Consider the following 24,215-nt stretch of genomic DNA (forward strand, 5'->3'; position numbering starts at 1 on the left):
ATTATTCATCGTTATTTGACCGTTTGAAAACCGAGCTGCAAGAAAAACGTAGCGATTGAACCGGAAAAAAGTCCTTTTCCATCACGACAATGCACCAGCACACACGTCAGCAGCTGTTTAAAAATTAATGGAAATTATATTCCAACTTGTTTCACATCCCCCCTATTCTCCAGACTTACGTCCCTCGGACTAGTATTTGTTCCCCAATTTGAAGAAATGGCTGGCGGGACAAAGGTTTTATTCAAACGAGGAAGAGATTGCAGCAACTTATAGCTATTTTGCAGACTTGGATAACTGCTATTATTCGGAAGGGATCAACAAATCAGAACAGCGTTGGATGAAGTGTATAAGTCTAAAAGGAGACTATGTTGAAAAACAAAGACGGTTTACCCCAAACACGTAAGTAGTTTTTATTTTTGCACGAACTTTTCAAACGCCCCTCGTAAGTTATAAATAAATCATTTGTGCTGTTGAACTTACAGCCGTCGTACATGTGTTTTATTTTTACTCACACCTGCAAAGAAATGCAGTATTCGGATACCTCAATTAACTGTGTAATGGTTCAGTATCAGAGAGAGAGAGAGAGAGAGAGAGAGAGACTGTATATAGAACCTTCATTTCCTCATTATTTTCCTGCTGATACTTGGAAGTGAAAATGAGGACAGTGGAGGGAATAAGCCTTGTATAAATGGTTGTGCCAAAGATTAGTGGAAGAGTTTTGTAACTGTCGCAAAGATATACGCTTAACACTTGTAATATTACGCTGTCACTACTGCTACTGTGTTCCATGTATTGCTTTCCTTGCCGATTCTGCTGAGAACCTCCTATACTCCACTTAATTTTCAGTATACTTCTGTAAGGCCGCACGCCAGACTTTTCGATGACCCCCCCGCCCCCCCCCCCCCCCCAAAAAATCACGATTCACTTTCGTACAACGCTGAGCTCCAGACGTACAGGCTCCAGAATTTTTCTGAAATTAAGGCCTTCGGTCTACTTCCTGGTTTGCAAATGTCAAGTTTGCCGCTAATATTTCCGCTACTATTCATTACTTTCGTCTTCCTTCGGTTTAGCCTCAGTGTGCTCGTTACACTGTTCACTCCGTTGCAGAGGTCCCGCAATTCTGCCTCACTTTCACTACGAGTAGCGGTACGTAAACGAGTAGGAAGCAGTTTGGTGGGAGGAAGATCGATGTCTGACGACGCGCCATTCACCGGGACCAGTTCAGGGAACTGAATGGCCGGAAGGCGTGAGGTTTAGTTCAGCGGCTCACTGGCGGCCAGCGGATGATTTGCGGAACTGCCGCAGCTGATAAACCGCTATGTCCCGGAATCCGCGAGAGCAGTGGTTTCCCCTGGCGCTTAATAAGAACTTCGTTTCGTCACAGAAGACTGGATGACTAAGTCAGCTATTTCGTACAATACGTCCAGCTCAAAGATAGGGGAAAAAACAAAGCTTTACTCAACCCACCGGATGGTTTGAGCCCCACAAAAAGCTTTGCTAGGCATGGTTCTATAACAGATGGTGTGCTCTTGCTTTTATCTGACCTATCAAATGTAATAGCGGGAGCTACGGTTCGTCTGCGAGCCATTGTGCAACTCGACTCTTTACACAATAACAAATCATTCGGGAGGACGAAGGTTCAATCCCGCGTCCGGCCATCATGATTTAGGTTTTCCGTGATTTCCCTAAATCGCTCCAGGCGAATGCCGGGATGGTTCCTTTCAAAGGGCACGGCCGACTTCCTTCCCCGTCCTTCCCTAATCCGATGAGACCGATGACCTCGCTGTCTGGTCTCCTTCCCCAAAGCAACCAACCAACCAACCAACCAACAAATCATTGCCGGAAGCGAAAGAAGCTTAAACTGTCAGAAAAAATCTCAAGGTACACTGAAGATCGACCCGGATAATTTTGATTTTGTTATATGGCACGTACCGCCGAACCACTTATTGCTAGATTCTAAACAAATGCCGACCAATGTATTGAAATTCGAAGCCACTACTGTACTTACAAGGGAACCTCCCCATCGCACCCCCCTCAGATTTAGTTATAAGTTGGTACAGTGAATAGGCCTTGAAAAACTGAACACAGATCAATCGAGAAAACAGGAAGAAGTTGTGTGGAAGTATGAAAGAAATAAGCAAAATATACAAACTGAATAGTCTATGCATATGATATGCAACATCAAGGACAGCCTGAGCTAACGAGCTCCGTGGTCCCGTGGTTAGCGTGAGCAGCTGCAGTACGAGAGGCCCTTGGTTCAAATCTTCCCTCGAGTGAAAATTTTAATTTTTTATTTTCAGACAATTATTATCTGTTCGTTCGTTCATTGACGTCTCTGTTCACTGTAATAAGTTTAGTGTCTGTGTTTTGCGACCGCACCGCTAAACCGTGCGATTAGTAGACGAAAGGACGTGCCTATCCAATGGGAACCGAAAAAGTTTGATCGCAAGGTCATAGGTCAACCGATTCCTCCACAGGAAAACACGTCTGATATATTCTATACGACACTGGTGACGGCATATGTTGTCGACCCGCCTAACCTGTACACTTCGCGATTGGGTAAAAAGAAAAAAATGGCTCTGAGCACTATGGGACTTAACATCTCAGGTCATCAGTCCCCTAGAACTTAGAACTACTGAAACCTAACTAACCTAAGGACATCACACACATCCATGCCCGAGGCAGGATTCGAACCTGCGACCGTAGCAGTCGCGCAGCTCCGGACTGAGCGCCTAGAACCGCGAGACCACCGCGGCCGGCTGGGTAAAAAGATTCTTCTACCTTGCCCGATTTAGGTTTTCTTGTGGATGTGATAATCACTCCCAAAAAAGTGATCGCATCGGACGGACGGACAAAATGGTTCAAATGGCTCTGAGCACTATGGGACTCAACTGCTGAGGTCATTAGTCCCCTAGAACTTAGAACTAGTTTAACCTAACTAACCTAAGGACAGCACAAACATCCATGCCCGAGGCAGGATTCGAACCTGCGACCGTAGCGGTCTTGCGGTTCCAGACTGCAGCGCCTTTAACCGCACGGCCACTTCGGCCGGCACGGACGGACAGATAATAATTGTCTGAAAATAAAAAATTAAAATTTTCACTCGTGGGAAGATTTGAACCAAGGACCTCTCGTACTGCAGCTCCTCACGCTGACCACGGGACCACGGAGCTCGTGAGCCCAGGCTGTCCTTGATGTTGCATATCATATGCATAGACTATTCAGATTGTATATTTTGCTTATTTTTTTCATACTTCCACACAACTTCTTCCTGTTTTCTCGATCGATCTGTGTTCAGTTTTTCAAGGCCTGTCCACTGTGCCAACTTATAAGTAAATCTGAGGGGGGTGCGATGGGGAGGTTCCCCTGTTAGTTACAAAGAGAAAGGAAATAAACATATTTTTGTATATGGAGTTTGTACTGTATAGAAACAGATCGCTCTCTGCCTGTAATGACAGGCGTCGTCGGCATGACAAATCTCACCTTCCTTCCCTCACTCCCTTCTTCCTTCCTTCCTGCGTTTAGTCGTGATCGAATTCCTCTCTACTGCTTCACAGGTGAACGCAGAACGACAGCACTCGAGAAAGTGAACTGCAGAATCATTTACAATGTGGCACGTGCATGTCTCGCAGATATCTGATTAGAAAAACAGTTTGTATGGCGCGACCTAACACACTATCTCCGTCAGCATTGCCGTGCCAACATTATTTCCACATTATTTATCCGAATCTCAGAACAAGGTACATGAGTGCAATCAGCTCAGCGCACGCCTTATCACTATAAAAGCTAGAAACACGACAAAAAAGTACGTACAATTCGAGCCGCTAGTCGTAATACAGGCGGCAACGTGCTGCCTAGTGACTTAATTCTAGAGTAGCTTATTTATTTCTTAACAAGTTGGTACGACCGCAATGTTGGCTCCATAAAGGACCTGAAAACCATAAATGCGCAGGTTGAGTCCTAATTTCAGGCCATTTAAAATATGCAGGATTACAATTTTTCGAGGACTGCTAATACGCAGACACTAATATTTTTCCTTTAATCTCAAAGCTCGTGATTTTCAAAATACTGTGTGCTCTTTTATCAGCGGTTGAAAGCTCTTGAAAAGAGTAGAATGCTCATAAGAAGCTTGCTATAATCTGAAGAGAAATTTGTCGGTAATCAGAAAATTTGCTGAAACATGGAACTCAGACTGCAATCAGTTAGGCGAAGCTAACAAGGAAATTCAAGTATATTAGTATCGTGCTGAAGCACCCAGCCAATTTGTTTGTTTGATTTCTCGACAACACATCTAATGAGGGACAGAATGCTCCCGACATTGAATAAAACCGCATTCTGACTTCTCTAACGAGTAGCTCTCAAGATGAGAATTATTTCCCGGAAAGCGGTAGCAAAGCACGCCGGATTCACTTTGGCGGAACAAATGAGATCCACTTCTCCAGCAGTCGACTGGGGGACGTAAACGTGAGTCTCTATACAGGCACTTCGCCCACAGTAACACCAGATTCTATTCCCTTATTTTACGCCCCTTTAGATACCAGTTCACATCATGCAGGTAGTATTTAAGAATAATTGCAAAACTATACAAATTAAATATGTTTGTTGGAGTGGCAGTCTCCCACAGCAGCAGTTGTATAATAATTCGTTATTAGATTTTCGTATCTTAGCGTACTGCTAATTAAGAAACTTATCACAGGACTTCATTTCGCTTTACTCCTCAAGTATCATCACTAATTATGCTGTGGGGATTTTGCGTACACATTGTAATCAGCTCACTAGATCATTATATTATATATATATATATATATATATATATATATATATATATATACACATGTGTGTGTGTGTGTGTGTGTGTGTGTGTGTGTGTGTGTGTGTGTGTGTGTGTTGTTTTGTGGGAAAGGGGTGGGGGACGAGGGGGGCAAGCGACACAACAGAATTTTTGTATAGTCACCTTTAACACAAAATAACGAAACTGAAGTGCAAAGAAATGAAATTAAATTAATCAAAAAATGGGCTCCGTAGCCGAAAAACAGACGCGAGAAGTTCGATTGCAACCTACAGTAACAACGAAAGGGAAAGCCAGTTGGCATCACTACATGTGACAAACAGCAATAAATGTTCTAATTTAAGTTTACCTGTAAATGTGACGTTTCTTAAACTTTATAGTAATCGAAATGTAAAAACATATTATGCACGCAAGATCTTTACAGAATTACAACCAATGATGCTTTAGCAATAAAGCGAAACACATACAGTGCGAAAGCTTCTCAGTTTTCAGTACGCTTTATGTAGAACACAGGCTACATACTAATTTTATTTTATTTTTTTCTAGCTACGGAAATATAGTGAACTAGATGTGCTTGATTATAGCATATTCTTTAGTGATTTTGGACTAGAATGCCTTTAAATCATGCAATAATCTCCTTATATACCCTACACTGTCGAATAAGTGATTGCTTATTCCAACAATACATGCACATATATTTTTCGACAAAGTATAGGAGCTGCATTCGGCACCGATCTACGCTTTCAACTCCACTGGCACTGTTTTCATAATTTTTGTGTGTTTAAAATGGAGTTTGAGTACTGGGCGTATACCAGTTATTTTCTAACGTAAATAATATTCACTCTGAACATGTTCTAAAATGTTGTTGAATCACATCAAAATATAAAGTTTTCATTCATAAAATTTAAGCTCAGGACTGAGTAGGTTATGACAGGAAAAGGAAAGTATAATGAGATTTTCACTCTGCAGCGGAGTGTGCGCTGATATGAAACTTCCTGGCAGAGTAAAACTGTGTGCCGGACCGAGACTCTAACTAGGGACCTTTGCCTTTCGTGGGCAAGTGCTCTCCGCTGCAGAGCGAAAATCTCATTTTGGAAACATCCCCCAGGCTATGGCTAAGCCATGTCTCTGCTATATCCTTTCTTCCAGTAGTGCTATTTCTGCAAGTTTCGCAGAAGAGCTTCTCTGAAGTTTGAAAGGTAGGAGACGACGTACTGGCAGAACTGAAGCTGTGAGGACGGGTCGTGAGACGTCCTTGGGTATCTCAGATGGTAGAGCACTTGCCGCGAAAGGCAAAGGTTCCTAGATCGAGTCTCGGTCCGGCACACAGCTTTAATCTGCCAAAAAGTTTCAAGAAAAAAACTATAGTTGTTACATTAAATATACGATCTTCACAGCATGAACCTGATCACTGTTGAACCACTTTTCCCATCTTGTCGTAACGTGCAGCACAGCTGTAAGAGAGCAGCAGTGCTTTTACAGCTATGGGGTTATCAGGATCCAACCACGTCTTTTTTTTTTTTTTACTGAGAGCTTCACTTAGTGGGCATTCAGAGATCAGTAGCGAGAGGGAGCGCCGACCAAGGGAACTATAGAGTGTGCCACCAAAATGTTTCCAATGTTCGACTGAAAGGGGGATTGTGAATTGCGCAAAAATTCGAGGCTTTCTTCGTTCAGAACGCGCCCGTCTCGGTGCATAACTCGCGAGCGATCCATGGTAACGTTCACTAAGTGTACCACTGCCATTCGTTACTGGGAAGAAGTCTGAGAGTCTCCACTGTAATTTAAACTCGTGTCCCTCCGTGGTAACGATCCTGTGTAGGTCTCTGTTCAGATCGGGAAAATGCATTAGTAAATACGTATAACTCATTAACACTTGTGATATTTGTTTCTTAACAGTTGTCCTCCTCCACCTATGAGGCCGTTGTCTACGTCATGTAGGTTAATACACTCCTGGAAATTGAAATAAGAACACCGTGAATTCATTGTCCCAGGAAGGGGAAACTTTATTGACACATTCCTGGGGTCAGATACATCACATGATCACACTGACAGAACCACAGGCACATAGACACAGGCAACAGAGCATGCACAATGTCGGCACTAGTACAGTGTATATCCACCTTTCGCAGCAATGCAGGCTGCTATTCTCCCATGGAGACGATCGTTGAGATGCTGGATGTAGTCCTGTGGAACGGCTTGCCATGCCATTTCCACCTGGACCAGCGTTCGTGCTGGACGTGCAGACCGCGTGAGACGACGCTTCATCCAGTCCCAAACATGCTCAATGGGGGACAGATCCGGAGATCTTGCTGGCCAGGGTAGCTGACTTACACCTTCTAGAGCACGTTGGGTGGCACGGGATACATGCGGACGTGCATTGTCCTGTTGGAACAGCAAGTTCCCTTGCCGGTCTAGGAATGGTAGAACGATGGGATCGATGACGGTTTGGATGTACCGTGCACTATTCAGTGTCCCCTCGACGATCACCAGTGGTGTACGGCCAGTGTACGAGATCGCTCCCCACACCATGATGCCGGGTGTTGGCCCTGTGTGCCTCGGTCGTATGCAGTCCTGATTGTGGCGCTCACCTGCACGGCGCCAAACACGCATACGACCATCATTGGCACCAAGGCAGAAGCGACTCTCATCGCTGAAGACGACACGTCTCCATTCGTCCCTCCATTCACGCCTGTCGCGACACCACTGGAGGCGGGCTGCACGATGTTGGGGCGTGAGCGGAAGACGGCCTAACGGTGTGCGGGACCGTAGCCCAGCTTCATGGAGACGGTTGCGAATGGTCCTCGCCGATACCCCAGGAGCAACAGTGTCCCTAATTTGCTGGGAAGTGGCGGTGCGGTCCCCTACGGCACTGCGTAAGATCCTACGGTCTTGGCGTGCATCCGTGCGTCGCTGCGGTCCGGTCCCAGGTCGACGGGCACGTGCACCTTCCGCCGACCACTGGCGACAACATCGATGTACTGTGGAGACCTCACGCTCCACGTGTTGAGCAATTCGGCGGTACGTCCACCCGGCCTCCCGCATGCCCACTATACGCCCTCGCTCAAAGTCCGTCAACTGCACATACGGTTCACGTCCACGCTGTCGCGGCATGCTACCAGTGTTAAAGACTGCGATGGAGCTCCGTATGCCACGGCAAACTGGCTGACACTGACGGCGGCGGTGCACAAATGCTGCGCAGCTAGCGCCATTCGACGGCCAACACCGCGGGTCCTGGTGTGTCCGCTGTGCCGTGCGTGTGATCATTGCTTGTACAGCCCTCTCGCAGTGTCCGGAGCAAGTATGGTGGGTCTGACACACCGGTGTTTTCCATTTCCAGGAGTGTATATTGTGTACCATCTGATTTGGGCAAGGATATTCTCCGTCTCACATGTACGGAATCAACATCAAGGCAGCGCCATCTGAAATTAGGACAATGAATCGCCCGGAGATTTGAACCATCAATTGTTCTCTTGGAGCAATTACGAATGTGCGGGAAAACTACATGCAACTGTTGAGTTGGAGCTAACAAATTACGAAAATGATGATTGTTACGATTCATCCGCTGTTCTGATCTCTTCCACACGTTTTACATGCGTTGATACACGACGAATTTGAGCGACTTAATCCACGGTGTGGTCACGGGCACGTCCAAATACCTTTCTGTCAATCTGTCAAATCTCCACGTCGACCCATCTTACTGCACTTGGCTGCCATCACTTACGCCAGAGGTGGAAAGCCACTTGATCACGTGGTGCCACTTTTCCACCATTTACAGCGCTCCCAAGCGACTAGTCTGCTCTTTTTTTTTTTTTAAGGAGATGAGCAATACTTTGTCCGGTGACCTTATGGTACGCGGTGTACTTCTGGGCGCACGAGAGCAGTGCTGAGGAAACGGCTGCGGCACCACGAGCTGCGGTGGAAACGCGACGCCTCGGCCTGTGGTCTTGCTGCGGCTGGCCTAGCATTCACTATCACGTGGCTCTGGCAGCCGTCATAATTACCAGGCCTCCGACACTGCTGCACTGCTGCCCTGACTCATTAACGCACTCGTCTGCACTTGTGCTGGTAGCAGCTTCCACGTCTCCACTCCACACCTACACCCCTACTCCGCAACACGGAGTCGTACGGACGCTGTGCCACGTACTGTCCTTATCATCTGTCCTCGCGCCAAGTAGATAGGCATCACGGTTTTAAAGTTGTGCATGCTGGTGTCCCGCAATATGGGGACTCCCTCGAGTGTTCACTCGTCTCCCCCAACCGGGTCCTCAGGATTCAAGTTCCCCTCCACGTCACTATACTTTACTTTCCGAGATCTGTCTCGAAATTTGGTAGAAAATCCGAAGAAATTCTGGTCGTATGTAAAGTACACAAGCGGCAAGACGCAGTCAATACCTTCGCTGCGCAGTGCCGATGGTACTGTTACCGACGACTGTGCCGCTAAAGCGGAGTTATTGAACGCAGTTTTCCGAAATTCCTTCACCAGGGAAGACGAATGGAATATTCCAGAATTTGAAACACGAACGGCTGCTAGCATGAGTTTCTTAGAAGTAGATACCTTAGGGATTGCGAAGCAACTCAAATCGCTTGATACGGGCAAGTCTTCAGGTCCAGATTGTATACCGATTAGGTTCCTTTCAGATTACGCTGATACAATAGCTCCCTACTTAGCAACCATATACAACCGCTCGCTCACCGATGGATCTGTACCTACAGATTGGAAAATTGCGCAGGTCGCACCAGTGTTTAAGAAGGGTAGTAGGAGTAATCCATCGAACTACAGACCTAGATCACTGACGTCGGTTTGCAGTAGGGTTTTGGAGTATATATTGTATTCAAACATCATGGATCACCTCGAAGGGAACGATCTATCGATACGTAATCAGCATGGTTTCAGAAAACATCGTTCTTGTGCAACGCAGCTAGCTCTTTATTCGCACGAAATAATGGCCGCTATCGACAGGGGATCTCAAGTTGATTCCGTATTTCTAGATTTCCGGAAAGCTTTTGACACCGTTCCTCACAAGCGACTTCTAATCAAGCTGCGGGCCTGTGGGGTATCGTCTCAGTTGTGCGACTGGATTCGTGATTTCCTGTCAGGAAGGTCGCAGTTCGTAGTAATAGACGGCAAATCATCGAGTAAAATTGAAGTGATATCAGGTGTTCCCCAGGGAAGCGTCCTGGGACCTCTGCTGTTCCTGATCTATATAAATGACCTGGGTGACAATCTGGGCCCTTCTCTTAGGTTGTTCGCAGACGATGCTGTAATTTACCGTCTAGTAAGGTCATCCGAAGACCAGTATCAGTTGCAAAGCGATTTAGAAAAGATTGCTGTATGGTGTGGCAGGTGGCAGTTGACGCTAAATAACGGAAAGTGTGAGGTGACCCACAAGAGTTCCAAAAGAAATCCGTTGGAATTCGATTACCCGATAAATAGTACAATTCTCAAGGCAGTCAATTCAACTAAGTACCTGGGTGTAAAAATTACGAACAACTTCAGTTGGAAAGACCACATAGTGGGGAAGGCGGGCCAAAGGTTGCGTTTCATTGGCAGGACACTTCGAAGGTGCACCAAGTCCACTAAAGAGACAGCTTACACTACACTCGTTCGTCCTCTGTTAGAATATTGCTGCGCGGTGTGTGATCCTTACCAGGTGGGATTGACGAAGGACATCGAAAGGGTGCAAAAAAAGGGCAGCTCGTTTTGTATTACCACGTAATAGGGGAGAGTGTGTGGCAGATATGATACGCGAGTTGGGATGGAAGTCATTAAAGCAAAGACGATTTTCGTCGCGGCGAGATCTATTTACGAAATTACAGTCACCAACTTTCTCTTCCGAATGCCAAAATATTTCGTTGAGCCCAACCTACATAGGTAGGAATGATCATCAAAATAAGAGAAATCAGAGCTCGAACAGAAAGGTTTAGGTGTTCGTTTTTCCCGCGCGGTGTTCGGGAGTGGAATGGTAGAGAGATAGTATGATTGTGGTTCGATGAACCCTCTGCCAAGCACTTAAATGTGAATTGTAGAGTAATCATGTAGATGTAGAGATGCCGCGTCTTCACGACAAACGGTTTCTCACCTGCTCCGAATACCTGCGCGCCCGACAATCACTGTAGCACATGCAACCAGCAGAAAACTTGGTACATTCCATACATGACCACTGTACGTCCTACAGCGGCAGGGGAAGGTGGTGTCATCTGTTTACTATCAAGGCACGAGGGTATTTGGGGAAATGGATAGGCAGGCAAAGCCGGGATGGAGGCCTGCAGGGAACGTAACGTAACACAATGAGCCATTCCTCTGCAGGCTGTCATCCCGCTGGTGAGTCGCAGATTCGTGCAACTGCAGGAGGAGTGGCTGGTAATGACAGACAGTACACTGCAGTTGGTGAAGCGGACTTTCTGGCCGTGGCGTTCCTCATGCCGGTCACTTCCGCGGGGGACGAAGTAGCTCTGACCCGCCTCCAAATTGCGCACTGTCCTCTGTAGCATGGCTTCTCCAGCGAGAACCTCCCCCCTTTCCGTGATGCCTGTGCCATGGAAATCACTCTACGCCACATTTTAACACAGTGCATTTTATATTGTTATAAGCACGAATTCACAAAAATTTAGGACTGAAGAGATCTAAAGTCGATCTGCCCTTTTAGCTAATAACAAGTCTGGTTAAGCTTTCAAAATTTTGTGACGTGTCGGAATCCGTCCTAAATTTTAGTGTGCTGGAGGGTGACAGGTTCATTCCTTTTATTCCGGCAAACAGGTAACCACAGGTATGTGTTAGCTTCTTTTAATTCTTTCCAATGTTTTGCCACCCTTTTTCACGGTGTGTGTGTTACACCTGAGGACGTGATATTCGACGTTTGTGTGTGTGTGTGTGTGTGTGGAGAGAGAGAGAGAGAGAGAGAGAGAGAGAGAGAGAGAGAATAATTTTTTAATGACGCTCTTTATTTTTACTTGCAGTTCCCATTTCACTAATTCTGCGACCTTTATCCACACTCATCTCATTAAATGTTACTATAGTCGCTAAACACCTTGCTTCCCTGCGCTCTGACCGCCAAATAGTCGTCGTCGTCGTCATCATCATCATCCACTTCGAAAATTGGAACGCTGTAATGTTCAAAGTCCACCCAGCTGCCTTTCCAACATAGCAGCGCTTATGGCGAGGATTCGCTTTAGAGGATGTGACGTTAGAAGCTGATAGGAGTACTGCTTGGCTATACTTTGCTCATCTTTTAAGTTCAGCCTTAATGTGAACAAAGGCCCGTTCAGTAACTGGTCCTCGGGCGCAGTGCTCCTACACCATTATGTTATGACGCCGCTGGAAATTGACCCTACTTAGTTGTCCGTTATTCCATTGTTATTCTAGCGTGAATGAAGATGAGATACGCCGAAGCGCTCAAAGTCTTTACTGCTTTTGGCAATCACCATCCTGAATGCTGAAATCGAGGAGTTCAAAATGGTTCAAATGGCTCTGGGCACTATGGGACATAACATCAGAGGTCATCAGTCCCCTAGAACTTAGGTCTACTTAAACCTAACTAACCTAAGGAGATCACACACATCCATGCCCGAGGCAGGATTCGAACCTGCGACCGTAGCAGTCGCGCGGTTCCAGACTGTAGCGCCTAGAACCGCTCGGCCACACCGGCCGGCTGGTTCCAGACTGTAGAGCCTAGAACGCTTGCCCACCCCGGCCGTACATAAGACAGTTATAACTTTAAAGACTGAGTTGGAAAAGCATTACAGTAATGAGAAACTTCAGTGCGCATGTGGAATACAGTTAGCAGTTAAAAACGAGCGTGGCTTGGTCTGTGTACAGTTTACAAGTATGTTACTAGCAAAAAGTCAATAAACGAAGTAGAATTATCTGTGCGCGTTCTGTCCGTCAACCATCCCTTACTGGCCCGATCGCCGCAAAATTAAACTATGAAAGGGAAATTTGGGAGGTTACAAGCCGCATCATCCGCTAAGGTGATGACCGACCTGCGGGCTACAGCATAAACGTACTGCAATAATCAAACATTACTGTTCTCGACAAGGCAAGATGTGCGTGCAGCGTGAATGAGAATCCAATGCGTTAACAGCAAAGGCGGAAGAGTACACAGCGCAATTCCTTACTTCCGTGTAACGATGAAAGGCTACTGCGCAGCAGTGACGCACGGGCAATGGGCCAGGTGCCGTGTGTTGCCCTCCTGCGATGTTTCCATCGTAAACCAGTCTCCACTGTGGAACTGTTCGCGGTAATAAAATGCACAGTGACGTCAGGGTCTAACCGGGCGCCTCTCGATCACGGCCGAACTTGCAGCGGGGCCCTGCCTTGTCGGGTATGACGTCAGACGCCGCAGACAGCAGGTAGCACTCACAGGAACCCACAAGCAATGTAGCACCGGAGCTATCGCCACAAAACGTGAGTTCTATGTGGGTATGTAGTCTACCTGTCAACCCACTTCCACGAAGTCCGTAACTTCTACCTGCCGAACACCCGAAACCCTCTACTTACCCGAGACTGACAGTGCCAGTACACGAACTCAGCTACGAAGAGCAGACCTGTATCTTTCTCCTGGCCATTCGCCAGGTCGCTATAGTATAACAACATTAAGCTGAACAGTATAACTGCACTTTTATTACAAAATATATGAAAAGGTAAAATATCCCTAAATGTCATACCTGAAAACGGAAAGAAAATATTTAACTACGAGATTCAGTTGCATGTACTTTTACTTAGAAAATACTTCTATTTAACCGATATTTATTTGCCATGGCAAACTAACGATAATATTAAAGTTTTGTGCGATATACACTTCAGTAGGTTTAATCTATTTCACCACTGCACAATTTTGTTCTGGACGAATACTTATCTTTTGTTTTCCGGTCAGTTTTTGGTACAGAACCAAAGCGAATGCTATTTGCTCTCTTGTACGTTTTTCTGCTTATTCATACAAATGTATATGTTAAGAGTGAGGTGAATTAAACTATATTGTTAAACGAGAATGGAAACTCTCGCATGCATCTGTCGTTCTCCAAAGCGCAGAGACTCGTCTGCTCAAATACAGGTCTTCAAAAGTATTCCATATTTTAAAAAGTGTTAGTATGCAGTAAAAAAAGACAGACATAGTCCGGGCTGTAAAATACATGCCTTAGGAGATATGAGCACTTTATCATCTTCACTATTGCGAACCCAGTCTATCGTGCTGGAAGCTCTTTGCTATTTGAACGTCCTACAGAATGCGGTAAACAAATGACAACACGTTATTCTGTTACTGTGAAACAGCAGAGCTTCCAAAGGACTCTACCTGTTATTAAATACTACCTACAGTTGTGAGTAATCGCTAAAGGAATCATGGACACACTGAAAAACTCCACGTCTGTCACAGATGTGTTGGCAGGCAATGACGACGCGTTCCCGTAGTGTGTATACGTCATTAATGGAGCTTACACACACCAAAGGCTGGACAACGCACTGGAACTCCCCGAACAATCAATCGCCCATTTAACGCCTGTGCGAGGTTTTGTCGGACATATCGGACAAAATTGACTGGTGCTCCAGCATGCACGAACCACGTCTACAGCCTTTTTAAAATGGCGCGTACTCTAGCAGGACAGCAAGTCGTTTAATGTGTCCTCAGTTGTTAACTGCATTCTGCAGGCCGTTCGTAATAGCAAAGACCTTGCAGAAGGAGAGATGTGTTTCACAGTAGCGAAGATGATGAAGTGCGCATAGCCCTTAAGATATGCATCTTAGAACCCATGTTTATTAGATATTTTTGTCGTATTTCGAACCACACTATCACCTCTAAATATATGGATTTTTTTTAATGCTGTCGACAGTCCTCCGCGCTGTATAGGTACGCGTTCTTATACCTGAAGGGCGAACTGTGGAATTCGTGTAGGGGATAAACGCTTCCTTCACCTTTCCTAAACTGTGAAGTTGGAGTTCACCCGGTCAACGACCCTGCTTGGAGAACCTCTCTCGAGCCATCAAGTAAAGTTTAGGAAATTTGTCTCGCCGTCATTCGGGCTTAAGGGTCGTGCTACGTTGAGTTCGACAACGGATAATTGATTATGCTAGAAGTTCGGAACAGAGCTGGAAAAACACAAGTTGGCAGAACTGTTTCTTTTTTTTTCCGCTTCGTAAGCTATTGCTTCTTTTTATTCTTCTACTGTTGCGTAAAATTTAACTGTTTGCTTCGGTTGATGAAAGCTATTGAAAGCTATATGTAGTGATTAGACCTACAATTAGGTTTTAAATTGTGGTGCTTTCAACTTAGAAATTTATTTTTCCAGTTGAACACGGCGATTTACACACGGTGTTAGTGCAGGATGCATTTGCTGAATTTTTTCCGGAAACAGCTGTACCTCAAGGTCAAGCGTCTCGTCAACTTACTGGTTCGGAGTTAAATACCGAACGAACTGGAAGGCCAACTAAACTACACGAACAGAAGTGGTTGGATATTTGCAGTGCCCAGCAAAATCACTGCGCTACTTGGGATAAGAAAGAGGTATCTGGCTTGCAACCCCTCATAAAGCAGTTACGCAAATACAAAAATGGTTCAAATGGCTCTGGGCGCTATGGGACTTAACATCTGAGGTCATCAGTCCCCTAGACTTAGAACTAGTTAAACCTAACTAACCTAAGGACATCACACACGTCCATGTTCGAGGCAGGATTCGAACCTGCGACCGTAACGGTCGCGCGGTTCCAGACTGAAGCGCCTAGAACCGCGTTGTCACACCGGCCGGCGCAAACAAAGAAATTGTTACCGAATAGTGGTAGCAGTACAAGAATTGAAACATGCGGGTCATGAAAAGCGAATCCGTTACTGCAAAGGGTTTACGTCTTTCACTAAGATGAGTATCATTAATATTCTTGATGTCAGGTATACAGACAGGCCTGGTTCTACTTTTCTGGCCATGTTAAGACCCAAACCACGATTACAGTCAACGGAGAATTCTCGTGCTGTGGTTGGAACGCCATTGCATGGTCAGAGAATTAGAATGTGGGTAGTAACATCTCTATGGTGTATTATTGCACCTTCATTTTTGGAAGAAATCGTGAACAGTGAATGATACTGTGAATATTGGCCAGCCAAAGGGAGAAGGTATCAACTAGTCGTGGTTTCAGCATGTCAGCGCTACAGTGTACACAGCTAAATAACGGTATGCGTCTACTGGAAGAGTTTCTTGTGGAACGTGTCATCTCGAAAATCCTATGACCCTCTTCGTTCGTCGGCCGGTCCTCCACTAGTCACTTTTATTTGGGGAGCGGCAAATCTGTAGAGTATCGCAATCGCCCACGCATGCTTTGAGATTTAAAAACTGAGATCAGTGATCACGTAATAAGCATATTAATTATATTAGCATAGAGCGTTTTCCAATAAAATTATGCGGTTTCAGACTTTAGTCGCCCGTCGACGCCATTTCCAATACACGAGTACGTTGTTACAACACAACAACTTTCCGAACACACTGCATTGCGAAAAAGTCTTTGGCCCTAGTTTTTTAGCTCAATTACGACTGTTAATGCGAAGTCAACGTATCCATTCCCAGCGATGGAACATTTTAGGGATCGGCTCGGCCGTATACGTGACATGGCGCTGCCGTCAGTTGTTGAAGATGGCGGTTTTGCTTCTCACGTGCACGGCGTACGGGCAACGAAGCCTAATTTGTTTTCTAAGCAGGAAGGGACGATGAACGCCCACCGAAATCCCACGCAAATGCAGTCCACGTGAGGGGAAAAGTGAATCGCTTTGTGAAATGTGAGGTAGTAGTAGTGTAGGTTCGCAAATGGCCGTCAAGACTTGCATGACAATGAGAATTTGCGATGGCCGCGTTCGTCGCAGTCTGACAACATTTCACGCGTGGATGCGATGGTGAAAGCGGATCGGTGTATGCATCTCAAGGACATTTCCCGGGAGCTTGGCATTTCACGGGTCGTTACGGTACCGGAAGATTTCATGTCGCCGAGTGCCTCAGCAGTTGGATGACGTGATGAAAAACAAGCAAATGAGTCCTTTATTGAGTCATTTGCAACGGTATGCCAAGAAAGGTGATCTGTTTCCTGGATCGCATTGTTACTGGTCATGAACGTGGACACTGCACTTCACGCCGGAATCGAAGCAGCAGACCATGGTATGGAACATCTGCGTTCGCCAGTGAGAAAGAAGTTCTGTTCAGAGCCATCTGCTGGGAATGTGATTTAGCGGTATCCCGGGATCGCCGTGGACAGTTCCTGGTTCATGCCACCAACGCCGACAGGTAGTGTTCCACACTGTTACGTCTGAGAGCTGTCATCAGGAAGAAGCGCCGATAGATTCTGGAAGTGGACAGCGTGATTACCCTCCACGACAATGAGAGGCCACCAGAGGTCATCAGAACCGCCGACAAGCTCCTGTCGTTTCACTGGCTGACTCAGGACCACACACACCACACAGTTCGGACCTCACCCCTCGTGATTTTCGCGTTTTCTGTCCATTATATAACTTCCTGTTAGAGCAACTATTCACGTACAACGTGAAGCCTAGACAGCAGTCCGGTGGTGGGTCCACAATCAGTCGGACTAATTCTACCACAGGGGCACCTAAAAATTTAATTCTGAGATGGGACAATTGTTTCAACTAGTGTGGGGACTGTGTAAAAATGGTCTAAGATACATACACTACCGGACATTAAAATTGCTACACCACGAAGATAACGTGCTACAGACGCGGAATTTAACCGACAGGAAGAAGATGCTGTGATATGCAAATGATTAGTTTTTCAGAGCATTCATACAAGGTTGGCGCCGGTGGCGACACCTACAATGTGCTGACGTGAGGAAAGTTTCCAACCGATTTCTCATACACAAACAGCAGTTGACCGGCGTTGCCTGGTGAAACGTCGTTGTGATGCCTCGTGTAAGGAGGAGAAATGCGTACCATCACGTTTCCGACTTTGATAAAGGTCGGACTGTAGCCTATCGCGATTGCGGTTTATCGTATCGCGACATTGCTGTTCGCGTTGGTCGAGATCCAATGACTGTTAGCAGAATATGGAATCGGTGGGTTCAGGAGGGTAATACGGAACGCCGTGCTCGATCCCAACGGCCTCGTAATCACTATCAGCCGAGATGACAGGCATCTTATCCGCATGGGTGTAACGGATCGTGCAGCCACGTCTCGATCCCTGAGTCAACAGATGGGGACGTTTGCGAGACAACAACCATCTGCGCTAACAGTTCGACGACGTTTGCAGCGGCATGGACTATCAGCTCGAAGACCGTGGCTGCGGTTACCCTTGACGCTGCATCGCAGCGCCTGCGATGGTGTACTCGACGACGAACCTGGGTACACGAACGGCAAAACGTCATTCTTTGGGATGAATCCAGGTTCTGTTTACAGCATCATGATGGTCGCATCCGTGTTTGGCGACATGGCGGTGAACGCACTTTGGAAGCGTGTATATGTCATCGCCATACTGGCGTATCACCCGGCGAGTTGGTATGGGGTGCCATTGGTTACACGTCGGTCACCTCTTGTTCGCATTGACGGCACTTTGAACAGTGGACGTTACATTTCAGATGTGTTCCGACCCGTGGCTCTAGCTTTGATTCGATCCCTGCGAAACACTACCATTTCAGCAGGATAATGCACGACCGCGTGTTGCAGGTCCTGTACGCGCCTTTCTGGATACAGAAAATGTTCGACTGCTGCTCTGGCCACCACATTCTCCAGATCTCTCACCAATTGAAAACGTCTGGTCAATGGTGGCCGAGCAATTGGCTCGTCACAATACGTCCAGTCGCTACTCTTGATGAACTGTGGTATGGTATTGAATCTGCATGGGCAGCTGTACCTGTACACGCCATCCAAGCTCTGTTTGACTCAATGCCCAGGCGTATCATGGGCATTAGTACGGCCAGAGGTGGTTGTTCTGGGTACTGTTTTCTCAGGATCTATGCACCGAAATTGCGTGAAAATGTAATCACATGTCAGTTCTGGTACAATATGTTTGTCCAATGAATACCTGTTTATCATCTGCATTTCTTCTTGGTGTAACAATTTTAATGGCCAGTAGTGTAGGATAGTAAGCATATTTGTAATTACCTGTATGTACTGTTCCAATGGTTCAAATGGCTCTGAGCACTACGGGACTTAACATCTGAGATCATCAGTCCCCTAGAACGTAGAACTACTTAAACCTAACTAACCTAAGGACATCACAAACCTCCATGCCCGAGGCAGGATTCGAACCTGCGATCGTAGCGGTCGCGCGGTTCCAGGCTGAAGCGCCTAGAACCGCCCGGCCGTATGTACTGTATTTCGGCTACTAGACAGAGGCAAAGCGTTTCTTATTCACCCTCGTACTACTACACCTTCTCGCCTCGAGGTTAAGTGACGCAAACCAACAGCCGGGGACAAGAGACTTGCGGACCAACGCGGGAGGTAGCAGCCGCCTGTGGGAGACGCAGCAGCAGCAGCAGCAGCAGCTGGTCATCTGGAGTGCAGACAGCTGCGGCCGCAGCTGAGTCAGACGGCAAACAGATCCGGTGTCGCGCGCCTGCCCACTGCGGGGGCGGTGATGTCCGCAACTCATAGCTGATGGCGCCGGTTCTCAATTACGCCTTTGTGTCTGACTAGGTGCTCAGTACAGCATGCATCCTGCCCACGTCCCAGAGGAGTACGTGACTATGTGGAGCTTTGATATCCACTGAAGTCGCGAAAACAGGCTCGATTTTGCGTTGTACTTTGAAGTGTGGCTTAGTGGTTAACTTTTCAAGACGGAAAATCCAAACATCCACGATGTAATATTCAAATAAAACTAAAAACTAAACTCCGTCCGAACAGGCCCAACGGTACCGACCGGCCGCCTTGTCATCCTCAGCCCACAGGCGTCACTGGATGCGGATATGAAGGGGCATGAGGTCAATACACCGCTCTCCCGGCCGTATGTCACTTTACGAGACCGGAGCCGCTACTTCTCAATCAAGTGACACCTCAGTTTGCCTCACAAGGGCCGAGCGCACCCCGCTTGCCAACAGCGCCCGGCAGACTAGATGGTCACCCATCCAAGTGCTAGCCCAGCCCAACAGCGCTTAACTTTGGTGGTCTGATGAGAACCGCTGTTACCACTGCGGTAAGGCCGTTGGCTTAATATTCAACTGGTCCAACGAATTTTTTGTCAATTATCGCTTCTTTCATCTGTAGTAAGAGCTGCTGCTGCCGCCGCCGCCACCACCACCACCACCACCACCACCACCACCACCACCACCACCACCAACTAATGGTTATGCCTTCTCAGTGCAACTACTCTTCTCCATTTTGCGCTGTCCTCCTCTTTACTTCATAATTTTCACTTTTGTTAGCTCCAACAGTTGTTATACTATTTTCTTTCTTGGTTCAAAAGGTTCAAATGGCTCTGAGCACTATGCGACTTAACTTCAGCGGTCATGAGTCGCCTAGAACTTGGAACTAATTAAACCTAACTAACCTAAGGACATCACACACATCCATGCCCGAGGCAGGATTCGAACCTGCGACCGTAGCGGCCGCGCGGTTCCAGACTGTAGCGCCTTTAACCGCTTGGCCACCACGGCCGGCTTCTTTCTTGGTACCCCATTGTTTTATCCTTGAAATGAACAGGGTGGACACTATCTCCAACAAAATTTCGAAGCCTGTTCCAAGATACCTTACCAGTATATTGCCACAAGGGGGCTCGTTGTCTCCGTTAGCTCTTTACAAGGTAATAATCTATCCATGATTCATCCAGTTTGTTACCACAGTTACTTTTGTTTGTGTGAAGAATACCTCCACAACAGTGAAGAAGCCGGTTATAAGCAAACACCGAGACGTACGACACAAAAAAGTTGAGTAACAACGCAGACGCACTGGGATTATACCGCAGCTCTCCTCAAAACCAAAAAAAATGTGAAAAAAATCAGAAAGAACAACAGACAATAAACTGAAAATTATTCTCCCTATTTGCAAAAGAATGGGGTCCAAAACTACATAAGCTCTCTAATCAGTCCGCTCGGTCCTTTCAGGAGAGAGAAAAAAATGTTCAAATGTGTGTGAAATCTTATGGGACTTAATGCTGAGGTCATCAGTCACTAAGCTTAAACATTACTTAACCTAAATTATCCTAACGACAAAAACACACACACACATGCCCGAGGGAGGACTCGAACCTCCGCCGGGACCAGCCGCACAGACCATGACTGCAGCGCCCCAGACCGCTCGGCTAATCCCGCGCGGCAGAGATAAAAGACCGCTCGGCTAATCCCAAGCGGCAGAGATAAAAAAAAGGGACGCAAAGAAAGAAGCAATAACATAACGCCGTAGGGCCGCATTTGCACTACATTCGGGGAACCCCTACACGAGGTGCAAGCCGATCAATTCTTACTCAGATCTATCCATAGCACGTCACTGTCAACATGTAACTAACAAAGCCGCAAAAACAAACCGAAAAAGAACACAGCAGTACTAGACGCATATTTGACGGCCAAGAATGAAGATGGCATTGCTGTTGTCCGCAGGAAGTATCGTGTGTGAATTAAGTTAGTTTCCAAACAAAATGGTTCAAATGGTTCTAAGCACTATGAGACTTAACATCCTGAGGTCATCAGTCCCCTAGACTTAGGACTACTGAAACCCAACTAACGTAAGGGCATCACACACATTCATGCCCGAGGCTGGATTCGAACCTGCGACCGTAGCAGCAGCGAGGTTCCGGACTGAAGCGCCTAGAACCGCTCGACCACAGCGGCCGGCCAGTTTCCAAACAAAACAGACAGAGCGTTCCGTCGATATTCGCAGTCCTCTGCAGATATAAAGAAAAACCGGGAAAAGAAATCAAACGAAATGCCATTACTCTGCAACGAGACACTGCAGACCACGGCTGTCTCACATGAAAACACCTCTGAACAACCTCACAAATTTTGTCGTTGGAGTTCGGATTAATCCAGTATTGTTTTTCAAATCACTCTACCTAATTAAATGTATACAACGTTTCGTTTTCCTTTTCGGACAGTTGCTATGAGATTTCTTTACGCTTCGATCTCTTTCAAAACATCTTCATGGCATTTTCTTGCTGACCAGCTGATCCTCGTTCGCTTTCTACACGTTTCCATTACTTCCAATCGTTTTCGGTTATTTTCAGTAGCATCCACCTTTCACGGATATACAGAAGCACACTCCCAGGTGAACGTATTGGCAAGGTGTTTCTTCTTTTCTAAACTGAACGTGTTTTTTTAATTTATTCCCGCTTCATTTTATTTTTTAATTTGATCACTGAGTTTGTACTCCATTTAGCCATCTAAAATATACGTTTACGTTGTGTCCTTAATCGTACGGTGAAACTACATAAATCCATATATACAGGCAGGAAATCTCAAGTTGTCACAATTTTCTCTACAACAATTTTTTAAGAAATAGTGTGATAATTAAATTGAACACTTTTTTGTTATCAATTCATGTTGTTGTTCTTGTCGTCGTCTACAGTCTGAAGACTGGTTTGATGCAGCTCTCCATCCGCTTGCTGTATTCGTCTCTTGGTTTCCCTCTACTATTTTCAACCTCCCCCCCCCCCCTTTACACTCACTTCGCTCCAATGCTAAACTGGTGATCGCTTGATGTCTCAGAATGTGTCCTATCAACCGATCGCTTCTTTCGCGTCAAGCTGTGCCACAAATTTCTTGGTCTCCCCAATTCTATTCAATACCACCTCATTAATTACATGGCCACGCATCTGATCTTCAGTATTCTTCTGTAGTACCGCATTTCAACAGCTTCTGTTCTCTTCTAGTCTGAACTCTCTTATCGTCCATGTCTCACTTCCATACATGCCTACACTCCATACAAATACTTTCAGAGTATTCGGTTATTAATTCATACTACTACTTACATTTTAATAATGACCGAAAAAGAGAAATGAGAACTTTTTAATTAATACAAGTAGGCATTTTTCCCATTCTCTTAAAGAAATTAATAATCACTCTATAAAGCCGCACTGATTTAGGAAACACAAGAAGCTTATTGTGGGAGTTGGTATATTCATCAACGTCGTTCAAAACGCCATTTTTCTATTAAATTTGGGACACTAAAACAAGATGGGGTTTACGTGTGATTCATAATGACACTCACGTGCAAGAAACACGTAAATGTTGATTCCATGTGGACGTAGAGGAGAAATGCGTCACTACACGAGAGTCGCCGGCCGCTGTGGCCGAGCGGTTCTAGGCGCTTTAGTCCGGAACCGCGCTGCTGCTACCTGCCTCGGGCGTGGATGTGTGTGATGTCCTTAGGCTAGTTAGGTTTAAGTAGTTCTAAGTTCTAGGGGACTGATGACCTCAGATGTTAAGTCCCATAGTGCTTAGAGCCATTTGAACCATTTGAAATGGCTCTGAGCACTATGCGACTTAACTTCTGTGGTCATTAGTCGCCTAGAACTTGGAACTAATTAAACCTAAGTAACCTAAGGACATCACACACATCCATGCCCGAGGCAGGATTCGAACCTGCGACCGTAGCGATCGCTCGGCTCCAGACTGTAGCGCCTAGAACCGCACGGCCACTCCGGCCGGCGAACCATTTGAACAGGACAGTCGAACGATGGTGAAAATCGGTGATCGGCCCAAGTGCCCTCGTAAACGAAGGCCTTATAGGAATTTCATGTTGTAATGCCACTTTTCTTTTGTAGTGGCAAGTTACACATCCCTTGGCATTGATGTTTTCCGTGGTTCCTGACGTCAAGTAGGCTGCCTGCTATCTTAATTTCAAATCTAGGACAGTACTTATGGATGTAACTTGCTTCGCTATGACTTTAAATTCCTCATCTAGCGGGTGCCAGGGTGAGAATGTACCCTCAGTAGACGGAAGGCCTGCACGCTACTTGTTCTCTAACGGCAGCCTTGTTTCGCTGACAACACGTTTTACTGTTGCCACTCTTTCCCTGATTTCCATCCTGTATCTGTCGTCTTCTGTTACTGAGACACCTGCATAACAGAGTATCAACTTTTTGTATCTAATTTCTTTCAATTTTGACGTCACTGTCCTCATTTTTTTTTGTTTACTGATCATAATTTTGGTTTCCGACTACTAATTTTAAATTCAAACTTTTCCATATCTATAGCAAATTTAAAAGGTACATCCTGCGTACGTTTTTCCTCTATAAGCCATCGAGGGAAAGAGCCTGGCGCACTGCTTACCCTCTGCCATACCCCGTATGGTGGGATACTGCGGGGAGCACACGTAAATTTGTAAGAGTCTAAACGATTTTCTCCTCCAAAAAATCTGTCCTTATTGGAAATGCCTAAGACTTTATTTTAAGTCCCTTGCGATTTTCTTTTAGGTCGTCAGTAAATAAGTAGAAAGCGAGAAGATTAACTTATTCTATTTAGGTGGATTTCTCAGCATATTTGCGATGATACTCTTGCTAGCTGCCACAACAACTG

General features: G+C 46.0%; 1 protein-coding gene and 1 pseudogene across 3 annotated transcripts in view; both read right to left on the reverse strand.

Moving 5' to 3' along the window:
* Positions 1 to 24,215, reverse strand: part of LOC126253646 (rho guanine nucleotide exchange factor 10) — a 579,883-nt gene that overhangs the window by 164,404 nt on the left and 391,264 nt on the right. The gene's annotated exons all lie outside the window — the stretch shown is intronic.
* LOC126254154 (5S ribosomal RNA) lies at positions 19,797 to 19,914 on the reverse strand (annotated as a pseudogene).

Source organism: Schistocerca nitens, chromosome 4 (assembly GCF_023898315.1).
Source record: "Schistocerca nitens isolate TAMUIC-IGC-003100 chromosome 4, iqSchNite1.1, whole genome shotgun sequence".
Classification (NCBI taxonomy): Eukaryota; Metazoa; Arthropoda; class Insecta; order Orthoptera; family Acrididae; genus Schistocerca; species Schistocerca nitens.